Here is a 15,417-nt window from a genome sequence, read left to right on the forward strand (position 1 = left end):
CAAAATTGGACGTTGAGTTCACGTACGACAAAAATGTTATAGTCTGAACATCCAGCTTTTGTCGTACGAAAAAACAGAATCGGCTGTCGAAAGCACCGTACTAAAGATCTGAAAATCAGCAGATCGTTCGTCAGACAAAATTTTACTTCTGATTTTCGTATTGTGTGTAGTTGGGTGAACATCCACTTTAAGGCATTTTTCAGCAAGGGGTTAAATCACTTGCTATGAAGTGATAAAAATCTTGCAGTACAGCCTCAGCCTTGAACTGTTGTATCCACTCCCATGTTTCTCTTGTAGTATTCTGATGTCTAAGCCTTGTATATATATTTTGAGCTGCAAGAAGAACTCTGGTTAGACATCAAAGTTTCCCCCTAGCTGAGGTAGGCAGAACGATGACCTACATAGCATATTGCTTATGCTATTATTTTTTTTTTAGCTGCTCTGGGTCAGGATCTTAGACATCTAAGACTTAACCATGTATGCGTCTGAGCTCTTATGAGTCTATAATATACTATGAAGCTATGTGCACTTTTTTAACCAGAACAACTGAAATTACGAAATTACGTTCCTGTAATAAAAGGCTCAGGAAAATGCATAGGTGCATACAAAATATATTTTATTAAATTGGGGCCAATAAACTCTAGGGGGCTTCTATCCAATCAGATGCTTTTTGTAAAATGTATTTTTGAACCAGAAATTCATATCTTTCAGTGCAAGGTTTAAAAATATAAGCAGGGCACCCCGATATTTTTCCTTGGATTAACAGGTAATTAATATTCTATAGTTTTCCCACAATAGAATAAATATACACTATTGCTGTCAGATTACGTTGTATGATATATGTGTGCATGCATCCCTCACAGCTGGTAGAGTACCAAACAATGCAGTAAAGTAGGGTACTGTCGTGTCTACAATCAAGAGAAGGCTTTTAATAAGGGCATATTATGATGTTGAGAGGCACAATTTGGATTACTGCTCTAAAAAAACAATAACATTCTAACAACAATGTTTCAAGCTGACATGCTTCCTAAGAGCCGGTTCACACTCCCGCGGCACGACTTCGGGGGCGACTCTGCAAGTCGTCCTGAGGACGACTTCAGAGGTGACCAGCAAAACGACTTCTGTATAGAAAGAAGTCAATGCAGGTTGCCCCGAGCTGCCCCTGAAGTCGTGCAGGAACCTTTTTCTAAGTCGGAGCGACTTGCGTCGCTCCTATTAGAATGGCTCCATTGCATTGAATGGGACGCGACTTGTCAGGCAGCTGAGCCCCAGTGTGAACCAGCTCTTAGGCTGGGTTCACACTGGAGAACGCAGTGGCTCACAGCAGGAGTCTGGTGCGTCTCCATTCGCCGTTTTTAGGTCCCAATTCAGCCCGAACCTCCTCTTCTGGGGGCCCCATCTGCGATCTTGACTCCCTTTTCTTCTTTGTGTACCCCATAGCAAGCTGCTTTCTATGGGGACACACAGTGCAAGCTCGCTCCCAAGCTGTACGTAGCCCCGCCCACCACTTCCTTCTTACTGCATTTGAGTAACAGCGGCAAGAGCCAATAGCTCCTTCTGCTGCCTGAGTCCCTGTGTAAAGAGGAAGAGAGAGGAGAAGAGATGCATCCGTACACAGCGCTGGATCTATTCTCCCCTCTGTTCCCCTTCACACAGTAAAAAGGGAGGACAAAAAGCCATAAAACCTCAATACAGGGAATGCATTAGGCTGGGTTCACATATGAGCATGCAGTGGCTCACAGCAGGAGTCTGGTGCATCCTCGTTCACCATTTCAGCCTGAATTTTTAGCTGAATTCAGACCTGTAATGCCGTGTACACACGATCAGTCCATCCGATGAGAACGGACCAATGGACCTTTTTCATCGGTTAACCGATGAAGCTGACTGATGGTCCGTCGCGCCTACACACTATCGGTTAAAAAAACGATCGTGTCAGAACGCGGTGACGTAAAACACAACGACGTGCTGAAAAAAACAAAGTTCAATGCTTCCAAGCATGCGTCGACTTGATTCTGAGCATGCGTGGAAATTTAAAGAAAGTTGGCTTTTTTTTAACCGATGGTTAAATAACCTATGGGGCCCACACACGATCGGTTTTGACCGATGAAAACGGTCCATCAGCCCGTTGTCCTCTGTTTATCCTATCGTGTGTACAAGGCCTTACAGACCAAAAGACGCACAGGGCTCCTGTGCAAATCACACCCGGAGACGCTGCGGCGATATGTGAACCGGCTCCATAGAGAGACATTCACAATCTCCTGCTGTGTGAATGGTAAATTCGGGAACCCTCATCCAATTCGCACTACTGTGAACCCAGCATTATGGTAAAAAAACATTTTGGCTTTAGAACCACTTTAATGCACACTTCTCACATCTTTCAGCTTGTTATAGAAAATGCTATAAAGGTGGCCTTGTCCTCTAATTTAACTGCATTAGTTAGACCCAAATAGAACTTGAGAGGTAAAATAGCTGGACAGAAAAATCCAGTCCAAAATACAAAAGAATCCTCAAACCCTCCACAGGGAAAAGGAAGGGTGGAACATATTTTTATAAATTTTTGTTCAGAAATCTACAAGCGTATGGCCAGCTTAAGATCCAAAAGCCAAGTGTGTCAGTTAAAAAAACCTATTCGGATGGAAATCTGTTTGACTCATCATTGTTGTCCAGTTCATGCCATTAACGGGACTTTTCTATATTTACAATTGAACTATGCTGCATGCCATGCATTCATTAGGCCCGGGGAGCCCTCTGATGTGGCCCGCGACCTCCTGCTCTGGGATGGAATAGAATACAGTTATTAAAGGTCAGTTTATTACTAAAATCACAATGTATATATTGGCATATCTGTTCTGCTGTGGTTACTGGGCTGCTTTCAAACTGATCCGCAGGTGCAGAGCAATGCACCTGCGGGTTACCTGCACTGAGCCATAGACTTCTGTTATTACCTGCGAGTTTAGTGAGCTTTTCTGAAAGTGCACCAAACCTGCAGAATATAATAGAAGTCTATTGTAAAATGCAGGAAAGCCAAATGTATACTACGTTGCACCCCAGCTGCGGGTAAACCACAGTACATTAGTGTAAAAGCAGCCTTAGGCCCCTTTCACATGGTCCATCCGACCCAATTGGACCCTCCATTCACCTCTAAGGAGTGGCAGATGTAAATCGACTTGTGTCCTACCTCCAATCTGATCTGCTAAAAAGTTTAGTGGGCTTTGTCCGTGTCTGCTCTGCATTTGCAGAGCGGACGCGGATCTGCCATCTGCCTGCTCCGCTCATTGTGGCCTACGAAAGGTTAGCAAGTCGCTTAAGTGGCCCTTGTGCTTCAAAAGGTTGGGCACCCCTGCATTAGGCCATTTTTACTGTTTTTTGCATTTGTCTTTGCTTGATTATAATGCAGTTGGTTTATAACACATTTCATTGTAATCTATATATTGGTGTTTTAGTGCTCATCTTTGCTGCGAAAATGTTGAACAGTTCATCATTTTTGGCAACCGTTTCTCAGTTTTGCACTTAACAATACCTGTTATTTTGAGCTTTAATTCATAAATTTTTTATCTAATTTTATCTAATTTCAGTAGTCTTTTGATCATCAATATTGTGTCTATATTTCTATTAATTGGTTCCTCCCAGGATAGGTGGGAAATGCTTATCGTTTTTAGCTGTGGGTTAGTGTTTTTGGGGTATAGTGATGTGAATAAATATATTTTTGGTACATTAATTGATTTTTATGCTTATTGTATTGTGTATATGCATTGGTGAGGTTTTTTTTTTTGTGGGATACCCGAAGCTCCTTATATATTGTTGCTTTCAATATACCTTAATAGCTCAATTGTGTTTGTTTAGAACCACCCACATTGCTCCCAGCAACAGTGGGGGAAAAAAATGTTGCTTGTGGTATAGTTTCCATCTGTTACAGGGGAACACCCTGAGAAAATGCCCTTTCAACATCTTTAAACTAAAAAGCAATACTGCACATGAGAATTTGGTTTCAATTTAAGACTTATAAGCATGCCTTTCTCATCCTGGTATACCTATGCAAATGATTTCCTTTTCAAACACACCACATTCACTAAGCCCTAGGAAAGGGAGTGCAACTGCACAATTTATTTACCTTAGTAAATCTACCCCATTGAGTCAGTTATACCTTCTGCGTCATATCAAAGTGTGCTTAATGAGAATGTGAGGTCATCTGTCCAGAAGCTGAAGTTTAACCAGGAGTGAGTTTTTCCAAACAAAAATTTGCAGAAGCGCAAAATAAGATCCAGAAAGGCCCAAACAGAAGAAATAGGTTTATCGCCTGCCCTAGCCAAAGCCCCAATTTAATTTAGATTGACATCATTTAGAGGGATTTTGAAACAGGCAATTCTTTAAGGCCTCGTACACACGACCGAACATGTCCACGAACCAGTTTACGCGGACATATCCGACCGTGTGTAGGGCCTAGCGGACAGTTTTCCGGCCTAGCGGACAGGTTTCCAGCGGACAAAAGTTTCTTAGCATGCCAAGAAACTTGTCCGCTGGAAAGCTGTCCGTCGGACATGTCCGATGGTTAGTACGACTCATCGGACATGTCCGCTGGTTATGACGTATAACCAGCGGCCCGAAATCCCGCGCATGTGTCGAATTGATTCCACGCATGCGTGGAAGCATTGAACTTCCGTGTCAGAGAACGTTGGTGTCTTCTACGTCACCGCGTTCTCTGTCCGCAGGGATTTTGGTCTGATGGTGTGTACACACATCAGACCAAAACCTCCCAGCAGACATGTCCGATAAAAACGGTCCGCGGACCGTTTTCATCGGACATGTGTACAAGGCCTAAGGGAAACTCACAAATATCTTCCAAAGAAGGAAATGGTCAGAAACTTCATCTTGTCAAATCTCAGACAGCTGGGGAGTTTATACAAAATGCCGATGAAAAGTAATTTCTGCTACAGGGGGCAATTTAAGCTTTTGATGCCATGGTGTACTTACTTTTGCACAGAATAGAGTTACATCTAATAATATTTTTGTTGAATAAATCATTGAAAAGGCATTTTTTTCTCACGTAAATTAACTTTATTTGTATGCATTGTTTGAGTAAATATCTTATATTTGCCTGTTCAAATATGTTTAAAAAAAAGTCAACCATTTCAATGTAGTGCAAGATTTTTTTTTTTCATAATTGTATACCAAGGGTTGGGTTGCATGAATGCATAAAAGATGTGAATAGGGCATTACTCTAAAGATGACCATAGAATGCCTTCTGTAAACATGTTTAATAGGGGAAGTCAAAACCCTTATACCCGTAGATAAGGGTATATATCAATCATAGATTACTAGATGCCATTTGTCATTAGAATATTCAGAAGTCTACTTTTGGTGCTTCACTCAAGCTTAAAAACATAAGTTCACCTTTATAAAAAAAATAAAATGCAATTTGTTTGCAGGTTAAAAAATGTGCATTTTATTTAGGAGCCTGTAAAGCATTGCGCCCACGATTAGCAGATCGTGGGTGTAATGTCATGGTCCTCCAGACTGTCTGTGTAGCAGTCTACCCATACCTTCAATACGGGTAGGCAGTTACTGAATGACAGGAAACTCAATTAACTACCTAGAGCACTCAACAGTGCACTGGTAGTTCATTGAGAACCTCAAGCCGACAACCACAAAGGATGTAGGCATTTGTAGTTTTCACATGCACAGAACACCGTGAATGAATGATGTGTGTGGCCGAGCAGATGGAGCCCCACACAACCGCTTTTTTTTTTTAGATTGTGACAGGGGGGTTGGTTAACGGGGAGGTGTGGCGGCTGGTGCATCTGTAACATGTTACACTGAATATGGGAGTAACATGTTACAAAAGTTGGAGTTTATCTTTTTGTCAGTTAGCCAATGCAAAGGGCAATGATGATTTGCGAAGAGTAGTAAGCCATGCTAAGCAATCAGATTTCAGTCAATGGTAGTAAAATTCATTAAAAATGGTTTCTAATGAAAGGTTATTGAACACTACATATTAAATATTGTAATTCCCAATGAATAGTTTGTGTATGATTGGAATGCCCCAGTAGTCCCAAAATGTATATACTGTTGGGCTGATTTACTAAAACTGGAGAGTGCAAAATCAGGTGCCGCTCTCAAAAGTAACCAATCAGCTTGAACAAGCTGAAGTTAGAAGCCGATTGGTTACCATGCACAGCTGCACAAGATTTTGCACTCTCCAGTTTTAGTAAATCAATCCCTTTATTTTTAAAAATGTTCATCGTTTTCTACAGTCAGGAGTGGAGGTCTTCCCTCTGCCATGCCTCAATTTCGGTCAGTGTGGACACCCATCATATTTATGGGTGAGTTTCAAAATGAGCATGTGTACCCTAGATATTCAGGGCTTCAGGAGGCACTCCTAACCTCCTTCTAGGGCAGGGATCTCCAAACTATGGCCCTCCAGCTGTTGCAGAAATACACGTCCCATGAGGCAATAAAACTGACATGATGGGAATTATAGTTCCTGAACAACTGGAGGGCCATAGTTTGGAGACCACGTTCTAGGGCACCAATAGACTAAAATGGTTTAGATCTTTAAAATAAAAGCTGCACTGAGATATATAGGCTGCCATTGGGAATTTCTTATTCTTAAAATGTTAATTACCTAGCTGTTATCCACCAGTTTCAAACTTTCACTGAACTGGAGCAAAAGTGAGGGTCAGGAGCTCAGACTGCATTAGCTACAGACTTTTTGGTAAATGACCACAGGAGCCCTTTAAACCGTAGTGAATATATATGCATTTTGCTTTGATAACATGCTCATCCTAATGTGTTTCAGTAATGCACTCTCCTAAAGCACTGCATTATGTGTGGTACACCGATCAATGGGTACAATAGGTTTTAATGGACCTACCCTGGAGCGCATGTCCATGCCCCCCCCCCCCTTCTTAAAAAAAAAAAAAAAAAAACACACACACACACACACACCCACCCCATCTGCTCATTGCACAACACCAATTTGTGAGAAAGGAGGCTTCTTTTTTTTTTATTCAACCTATGACATGCCAAATGTTAATGTGCATGCAGTAATGCAACAGAATGTATAGACGTGAAGGAAGCTTAAAATGGAGTTCCACCCAAAAGTGTGACTTCTGCTTTAAGGCCTCCTCCCCAATTCCTATTTGTAAAACAGGGCTTTTGGGGACGGGGGACAGGTACCCGAATTTGACAGGTACCTGTTCCCTCTTCTTGGAAGCAGAAGCTTTACCAAAGTCTTCTGGGACATGCGACAGGTCCTAGAAGACTCCAGGGCCTGTCGCAGACCGCAATGCTGCTCGCGTATGCGTAGTGGGCACCCGGCTGTGAAACCGCAAGTTGTCACAGCCGGGTGCCCATAGTAGTAAAGTCAAGGGAGGACATGGAAAGAACACAGCTGCGGCTGGACCGTGGGACAGGTGAGTGGCTGTTTATTAAAAGTCAGCCGCTACAATTAAACAAAAAAAAAAAGATTTATTTATAATAAAAAAATATATAGAATAATAAAATGAATGGAATTCTGCTTTAAGTAGGGCCTTTTCACACTGGTGCACTGAAAAAACGCATGTCACCTTAATGCATTTTTGGTGCTTTTTCTGGTTGCCCGACTCCTGTAAAACATGGAACTAGGACTCAAAAGCGCAAACACAACTGCAATGCATTTGTTATGGGTTTCCCATTGATTTCAATAAGAGGCAAACTTTTGTTGTGCTTTTGCAACAGGGCACCAAAGATGCCGCATGCAGGACTTTCCAAAAGACACCGCACCTGACAGGCACTGATGTGAAGAGCCCCACTGGATCAAAAGGAGAAACATTTTACTGCATTTTCAGTGCGCTTGAAGCTGCACAAAAGTACAGCAAAAACGCATCAGTGTGAAAGGGCTCCAAGTGACAACTATAGCAAATATTAGTAGTAAAAGAATGGGCACTGTCATTGTCGACTTCCTTTTAAAAATTCCAGCAGTAGATCGAGTGACTGACCTGGAAGAAGCACGTGCAAACTTGTTCTGGGCCAGTGACTTGGATAGTATTAAATGCATTAGAAAAAAAAAATATTCTTTTCAGAAGGACGACAGCAAAAGCAGCTTTTAAGCGGCAATATAAATTGCAGGGGGATAATAAGTGACAGTAACATGATTGTGAAGGAGAAAGTCTTATGGTTAGCCTAATGCCCTTCCTGTGGGAGAATAAGGAGGTCACTACAGCAAAATATAAATTAAAGACATAAAATGTAATCATTGCAGAAAAAGGTTTATTTTAGATAGATACAGAATACAAACGTTATTAGGAAAATATAATTGCAATTGAAATCTAGTGAAATAAGCACACCAAATGTAATAAACAGAAGTATGTTATCTTCATGCTCCAATGTGTCCAGATGATGTCTCGTAGCGCCCAGTACACTCATCCATAAAGTAGGAAACACTACAGCGTTCAGTCCTGTCTAGTAGTGCTTTCTACTTTATGGGTAACTGCACTGTATGTCAGGTCTTCCATCCATTCGTGTCTTCACTGCTTGTCAACCTCTGAATACATTTTCTAATTTATAATACAGTACATACATGCAAACAGTCATGTTGCAAACAGGCAAATTACATTTTTTTGGCACAAAGCCACGTGTAAAATAATTTTACAAAGGACAGTTGTTTACTCACAATAAAGCTAATCTACAATTTCAGAAAATCACATTTCATACTTATTCGTCATCAACCAAAGAAGGTAAAATAATAAGGTTTGCATGTACTAGACCAGGGTTCCGCAACTCCAGTCCTCAAGGCGCCCCAAACAGGTCATGTTTTCAGGCTTTTCATTCTTTTTGCACAGGTGATATTGATCGGTTCGACTGCCTTAGTAAATTACCACAGTGGTTTTTATCTGAGGAAAATCCTGAAAACATGACCTGTTGGGGACGCCTTGAGGACTGGAGTTGAGAAACACTGTACTAGACCATATAGAAATACATTAGAACTGTAAATTAAAATTTACAATGCAGCTAGTATGAAAGACTGCTGGCCCCCAAAATTACCAGCGCCATGAGTGACCTTCCAAAAAAAAAGGTTACTGACCAATATAATGACATATAGGGGCCGATTTACTAAAGGCAGATAGGTTGTTCATTTTGCAGGGGAAGTTGAACCTTGCAAGAGAAATTTCCCTAGAGCTTAGTGAATGTGAGGTTTCAGTTTGCAAAGAACGTCCCATCATAAAATTTGTATTTGCCCTGGTTCACACTGGGCTGCGGGAGTGAAGCCGTGCGAGTTCAGCTGAACTCACACGATTTCACTCCCGCCGGCAGTCCTGATTTCGGCCGCGATTTCAGAGACATCTGTGCAGGTTTCTGCACAGATGTCAATGTAAATCGCGGCCAGAAATCGCAAAAAGTAGTACAGGAACTACTTTTTGAAATCGGTGCAGCGCCGCACCGATTAGGACGGTGTCATTGCCGACAAATGCCACTGATTTGAGATGCGATTTCACATGTGAAATCGCATCTCAAATCGAAGCAAAACATACCCAGTGTGAACCTGGGCTTTATCTTTTTTGCTTGAAGTCAGCAATGCTTTGCCTCATTAACTAAGCTATGGGGAAAAATCCCTTGTAAATAGTTTGCCTTTAGTAAAATTAGCCCCCCCCCCCCCCCCCATTCTTGCTATAGTCGCTTTACCTAAAATGTTCTAATCTGGTTGGGCAACAATGGAGAAGTCAGAAGATTATTAGGTCTTTAGTGTGCAAACATGTGAGCCCCACCATCAATTTCTGGTGACATTGCAAATCCAAGTACGGTATAAGAATCATTTTGATGGGAATTATTTGAGACACTTGTCCTATAACTGAAAGCGTTTGCGGGAAAGAACAACAACATTTTAATCAGGAATACATGTAGACATTTAGTTATTAGTACTTAGTTATAGAGGGTCAACACCACCATTCCTTCTTATATATTTCTATAATCCCTAATAATTGCAAGTCTTTTCATTGCCCTGTAGAATAGAACACCCACACCTGCAATATGAAATGACTGGTGGAGAATACAAACTGTACACTCAGTAATTCCATGCTGGGTTTGTTCTCAAGAGTGGTTTTTCTAGCACATTACATACAAAAATAACTTTGTTCAATAATTGCACGCAAAGAGTGGCGCTAGGAATAGCTGGAGAGCCAGAGGTCAATAACTTAGAATACAAAAACAGGCAATATACTATACAGCAAAATGTTCATGGTACGATGAATTTCTTTTTTAGAAGGACGATGTCTCGTAGCGCCCAGTACACTCATCCATAAAGTAGGAAACACTACAGCGTTCAGTGCTGTCTAGTAGTGCTTTCTACTTTATGGATGGCTGCACTGTATTTCCAGGATTGAGGCTGCGGGGGAATCTTCCTTATCCAGAGCAGATCCGAAGTCTATACCAAAAAGAAGTTAATCTTAGATCTGGTGGATACTTACCAGTTGAAACTGTAAATGCTTATGTGGAGCACTAACATGCTTGATGGAACTTTCCACAAGGTCGTAAAATTACTGAAAAAAATAGACAGGAAATTGTAAGTTTCAAAAAAAAAAAAAAACACATGCCTTTGCAGATAAGATTTGTATTGATTTTTTTTCTTGGTTGGTTTATCTTTCATCACAAAGCATCAGGGTCCTTGCACATGGGTAAATTGATAGGTCTTGTCAGGGATGCCTTTTAACTCAGCTGTGTCAGCGCAACATAGGGAGGTTAGGACAAAATGCATCAATTAGCCTGTGTGCTAGGACTTTGCACAATTTCTTAGCTGTATTGCTCACAGTAAAATAAAATGGGGGGGGGGGGGGGGGGGAAATGATGAATTAAAAAAAAATTGCAAAGATGTTCTGAGATTAAATTTAATTTTTAAAACGCATATGGCCGCAGTTGATCAAGATTTTGAGCACGGTATACAAGTCTCAGCCAGGGAGTACAGCCTAAACTGAACACATTCCTCATTACTTTTTGTAAGGCTATTATGACATCCAATTAAACAAATCCAATAGATTAAAAGAATAGCAGTATAGTATTGTATAAAAATCATATTCGATGACTAGAAAGACTGGTGAGCCATTTTATCTGTGTGCAAACTACACATAGGTACATGGTAATTCCGCTCTGCACTGCATTGGGAACCACATCTGTATGTCCAATGCAACTGTGGCCCAAATTCCAAAAAGCATAAAAAAAAAAAAATCTGCAAATATATTTAAATTTATTTTGAATATGATCAATACAGCAATTAGCTGTAAATAGCAATTTATCAGTTTGTAAATTCTTTATCAACATGTAAAATGATAAAAAAAAAAAAACAAAAAAAAAAAAAAATTACCAGTGATGGCTTAAAATGAAAATTGAAAGCACAGGACTGCAGTGTAAAAGTAATCTTAAAGCAATTACCGTATTTAAATCGGCGTATAACATGCACCCCAACTTTAGGAGGGATGTTTCAGGAAGATAAAAAAAAAAAACACTTTCTACAGCCCCCTGTGTATAACACACAGGCACAGTTTATCCTCTATTTTCAGGGTAAAAAAAAGTGAGCGTTACACACCAATACAGTAGTTGAAAGAACACAATTATATATATATATATATATATATATATATATATATATATATATATATATATATATATATATATATATAAATTTGTATGAAGTTATACAGCAGAAGTTATGTTTTATAGGAGTTGGGAAATGCTACAAAATATTCCTTTTATAGTAAAAATTTGAGTGCATGGTTTATAGCAATCACAGGTTCAGCTATGAAAAAGTCAGAATCATAATTTTCCCTTTTATTTGTAGTTACAAGAAGATGGAATTTTGGTAATAACTACAAAGCAGCAGTACTGGGATTTAACATATTTTCTTTCTATAGTGAAATTTAGATGGTTCGCAGCAGTATGGCAGGTTATGAAAGCTCAGAATTACCCCTTTTATTTCCAGAATCCCATCTCTTGGTTACTGTATACGTACTAAAAAATTTCCATCGAATAGTTTTCCATATTCTTGGCCTGGTTCTCAGTATTACAGAAAATCCTCCTACGCCCACATCTCATATTGCCAGGCCTTTCAGATACTAGATCTGCTACCTGTAGACAATATTCAGTTTCGTAACATTTCTAAAAATGCTTATGTTATGAGAAAGGGGAAGAATATTCTAGAACTAGCCATGTCGGTTTGCACTTCCTTTTATTTCTGTGACAGGCCTTTAAATGGCAGCAGTTGCATACATGTTTTTTCTTGGGAACAGTTATTAGTTTTCATTAATAAAAGTTATATCGATTAGATTTAAATCCACATCTTATATGGAGCATATCGCACAACTGCATTTAGAATAAAATTGTATTTTTCCTTTTTAATATATAAGATACACTATAAAAACGCAAATCTATGACAAAAACTTAGAAGATGGTAACCAAGAACGTTATTAAAATTATAAATTTTAAGACCAAGACAAGCTGGCATTTAAAAAATCTGAAAAAAATAAAAATGTAGTGTTGGTAGAAAAGAAAGCTTATACCACCACTGTTAAAAATAAATAAAAAGAATAATAATAATAATTATTATTATAATTGGGTACCCGACGTCTAATGTCCAAACTGTTGCTGCTAGCCCAACACTATTAGGAAAAAAAAAAAGGGAGGGGGAAAGGAGACTCCCAGGAGCTTATGCGCAGCTGAAAATGTTTTAGTTTTTATAAATGTATAAGTATCAAGTTGATACTTAATACATTTATAAAAACTTTATTCAAGAGTCTACAATTTTTACAGATGCGCATAAGCCCCTGGGAGTCTCCTTTCCCCCTTTTTTTTCTAATACCACCACTGTTATTTTTGAAAGAACAAAGTCTTGGGGTTCAGTTTTACATATTTAAAGCTAGTTTTAAGTTTCCAGTCCATAGCAACACATACAGAAACCTAATATTTGATGAAATTACATAATATTGGTGTAAAGAGAATCTAAAAGTTAAGCAGCAAGAATCATGGTCATCAAGCCGTCAGGAATTCAAAATAATAGGAGGTTTGATAAAGTCTCAATACTGTAAATCATGAATGATGATACAGTTAAGTGCAGACTTAAAGCAAAACCCTTTCCCACTGCAAAGCAGGTGCAGCATTTCCAAACCAGGCCAGATACCTCCAGTTCTTGAAACCACAGCCAAGCTTCCAGGTGTCATCTTCAACGGCTCTGAACTTCCTGAACAGATGAATTAGATGTTCTCCTTCAGTGACATGCACCAATACTCCTGTCTGCAGTCTGTTAGCCTGCACCCCCCATTACTGAAGACAAACTGTCTTAGTGTATCAGTTATAAGATCACCACCTCCCGCCAAACTGAGTTTCACTTCTGCTTTTTCCGGATTCATACAAGTGTTCACTTTGCACAGAACTTGTATCTTACACAAGAATGGAATATGTCAGGAACTGGTGCCCAAGTAACACAGTAACTGCATTTCATCATATGGAAGGCAGCAAGACACACACAAGTGGAGCTTTGCATTTGCAATGTGAAAACTAATATCTAGTAATATAAAACTAATATATATAACTAACCTGGAACAAACTGCAAAAGGGCATGCATTTTTCTTCATGTGAAACAGAACTGACATTTTCATAATCATATGGAACTAAATTAAAGCTTAGGTTACCTTTAAAACACTTTATTATGTATAGTTGTGGACTCTAAAAAAACTTGCGTTTTTCCTTTATATGAAAATGAGAGCCATTCGCTTCTATCAAGCCCAAAAACGACGTATACATTAGGGGTTGTCTTTTGCTCAGGCAAATAAATACATTGCTTTATATTTGCCAGGTGCCCTTTAAGCCAAGACTTGGCTTTGCAGTTGTGTACTTAAGAGTCATATGCACTGCAGTCAGTGCTGCAACACAGTTACTTAACCCAGTGTTTCTCAACTCCAGTCCTCAAGGCGCACCAACAGGTCATGTTTTCAGGCTTTCCATTACTTTGCACAGGTGATTTGATCAGTTTCACTGCCTTCGTAATTACCACAGCCATTTCATCTGAGGGAAATCCTGAAAACATGACCTGTTGGGGCGCCTCGAGGACTGGAGTTGAGAACCCACACAGTTAAGAGGCATAGGACCTTTTATTTAGGCCATCTAGTAGCTACTTTCGTCCAATTTGGTGTTGTGTACAACTGCATTTGAGGGGCCTTTATTATTAATTTGATAATGTTTTGGCAGATTAGACTAGTTTACAGTACACAAAATTATGGGCCAGAAAGTATAGATGAGGGGGTTAGGAAACAGATCTGACAATATACTGTACTATGAGGACCTGCACCCAGGTGTAGTAGAATGAGGACACAAATGTACTTACTGCTGCAGTAGTTTTAAAATAAGTGCTTCTTTAAATAAACAGTTACAGGGACACCAAATTGTATATATTAGTGATTGAAATGAATGGGCTTTTGCACATTTAAATGCATCTTGTAAACTTTGTGTTGGACACAAAAAAAATATTTAAGGCAGCATAGAATTAGGGTGGACAGTATTGATATGTAAAAAAAAAAAAAAAAGTCTAAATGCATAACAAAAAGGATGGTAATTAGTTCTAATAAAAAGTGTATATATATATATATATATATATATATATATATATATATATATATATATATATATACACACACACACACACACTAGTGTACTTGCAACAGTTGGAAGATTATATATATATATATATATATATTAATATTATATTGTGTTTACAAAATTAGAACAAGCTTTCAGGGGGCGTCTGCTCTTTACCAGTGACTTACTTGGACAGAGAAAGGAGGTAGATACCCCTGAATACCTGTCATGTTAGTGCAAACTAAAGTATCACAGACGGTACTGAACAGTTGGTAAGACTACCATTTTAAATAAGGAACTACTGGAAAGGTTTCGTCAAATGCAACCTTTAAAAAAGAGTGGTAATTCAAAGGAATTCTGTTTTAATTTCAATGAAACAGCAGAGAAGGAAGGAGAAAAAAAAAACAAAAAACAAACACAAAATGTAAAATGAACAACTAAGTTTTAAAATTCAAATTATTCAAATGATAGAAAGTTTAAAAAATAAAGTTAACGTGTCTAAATCTTTACACTACCATCCAAGTACTTACTGTATGCATCTCTTGCTCCGGGTAATTTCTGTAGATACTGGTTGCCGTCTAACTTCACTGCTCACATACTGCCACCACCAAGGACCGATGGGTAGAAAGGATCACAGGCTGGCCAGCTTACCCTTTTAAGCATCTCGCAATAGCCACGTCACCAACCACAGATAGAGGAACTATACTTGGTCCCACCCATAAGCCGTGCATTGCAAACTAAAATGTCTGTGGAGAGCGCTGTGGGTGTCGCAAGTGAAGTCTTACACAAAAGGGCCGATAAAACGCAGAGAAAAACAGCTTG

This window comes from Rana temporaria, chromosome 2 (assembly GCF_905171775.1).
Source record: "Rana temporaria chromosome 2, aRanTem1.1, whole genome shotgun sequence".
Lineage (NCBI taxonomy): Eukaryota > Metazoa > Chordata > Amphibia > Anura > Ranidae > Rana > Rana temporaria.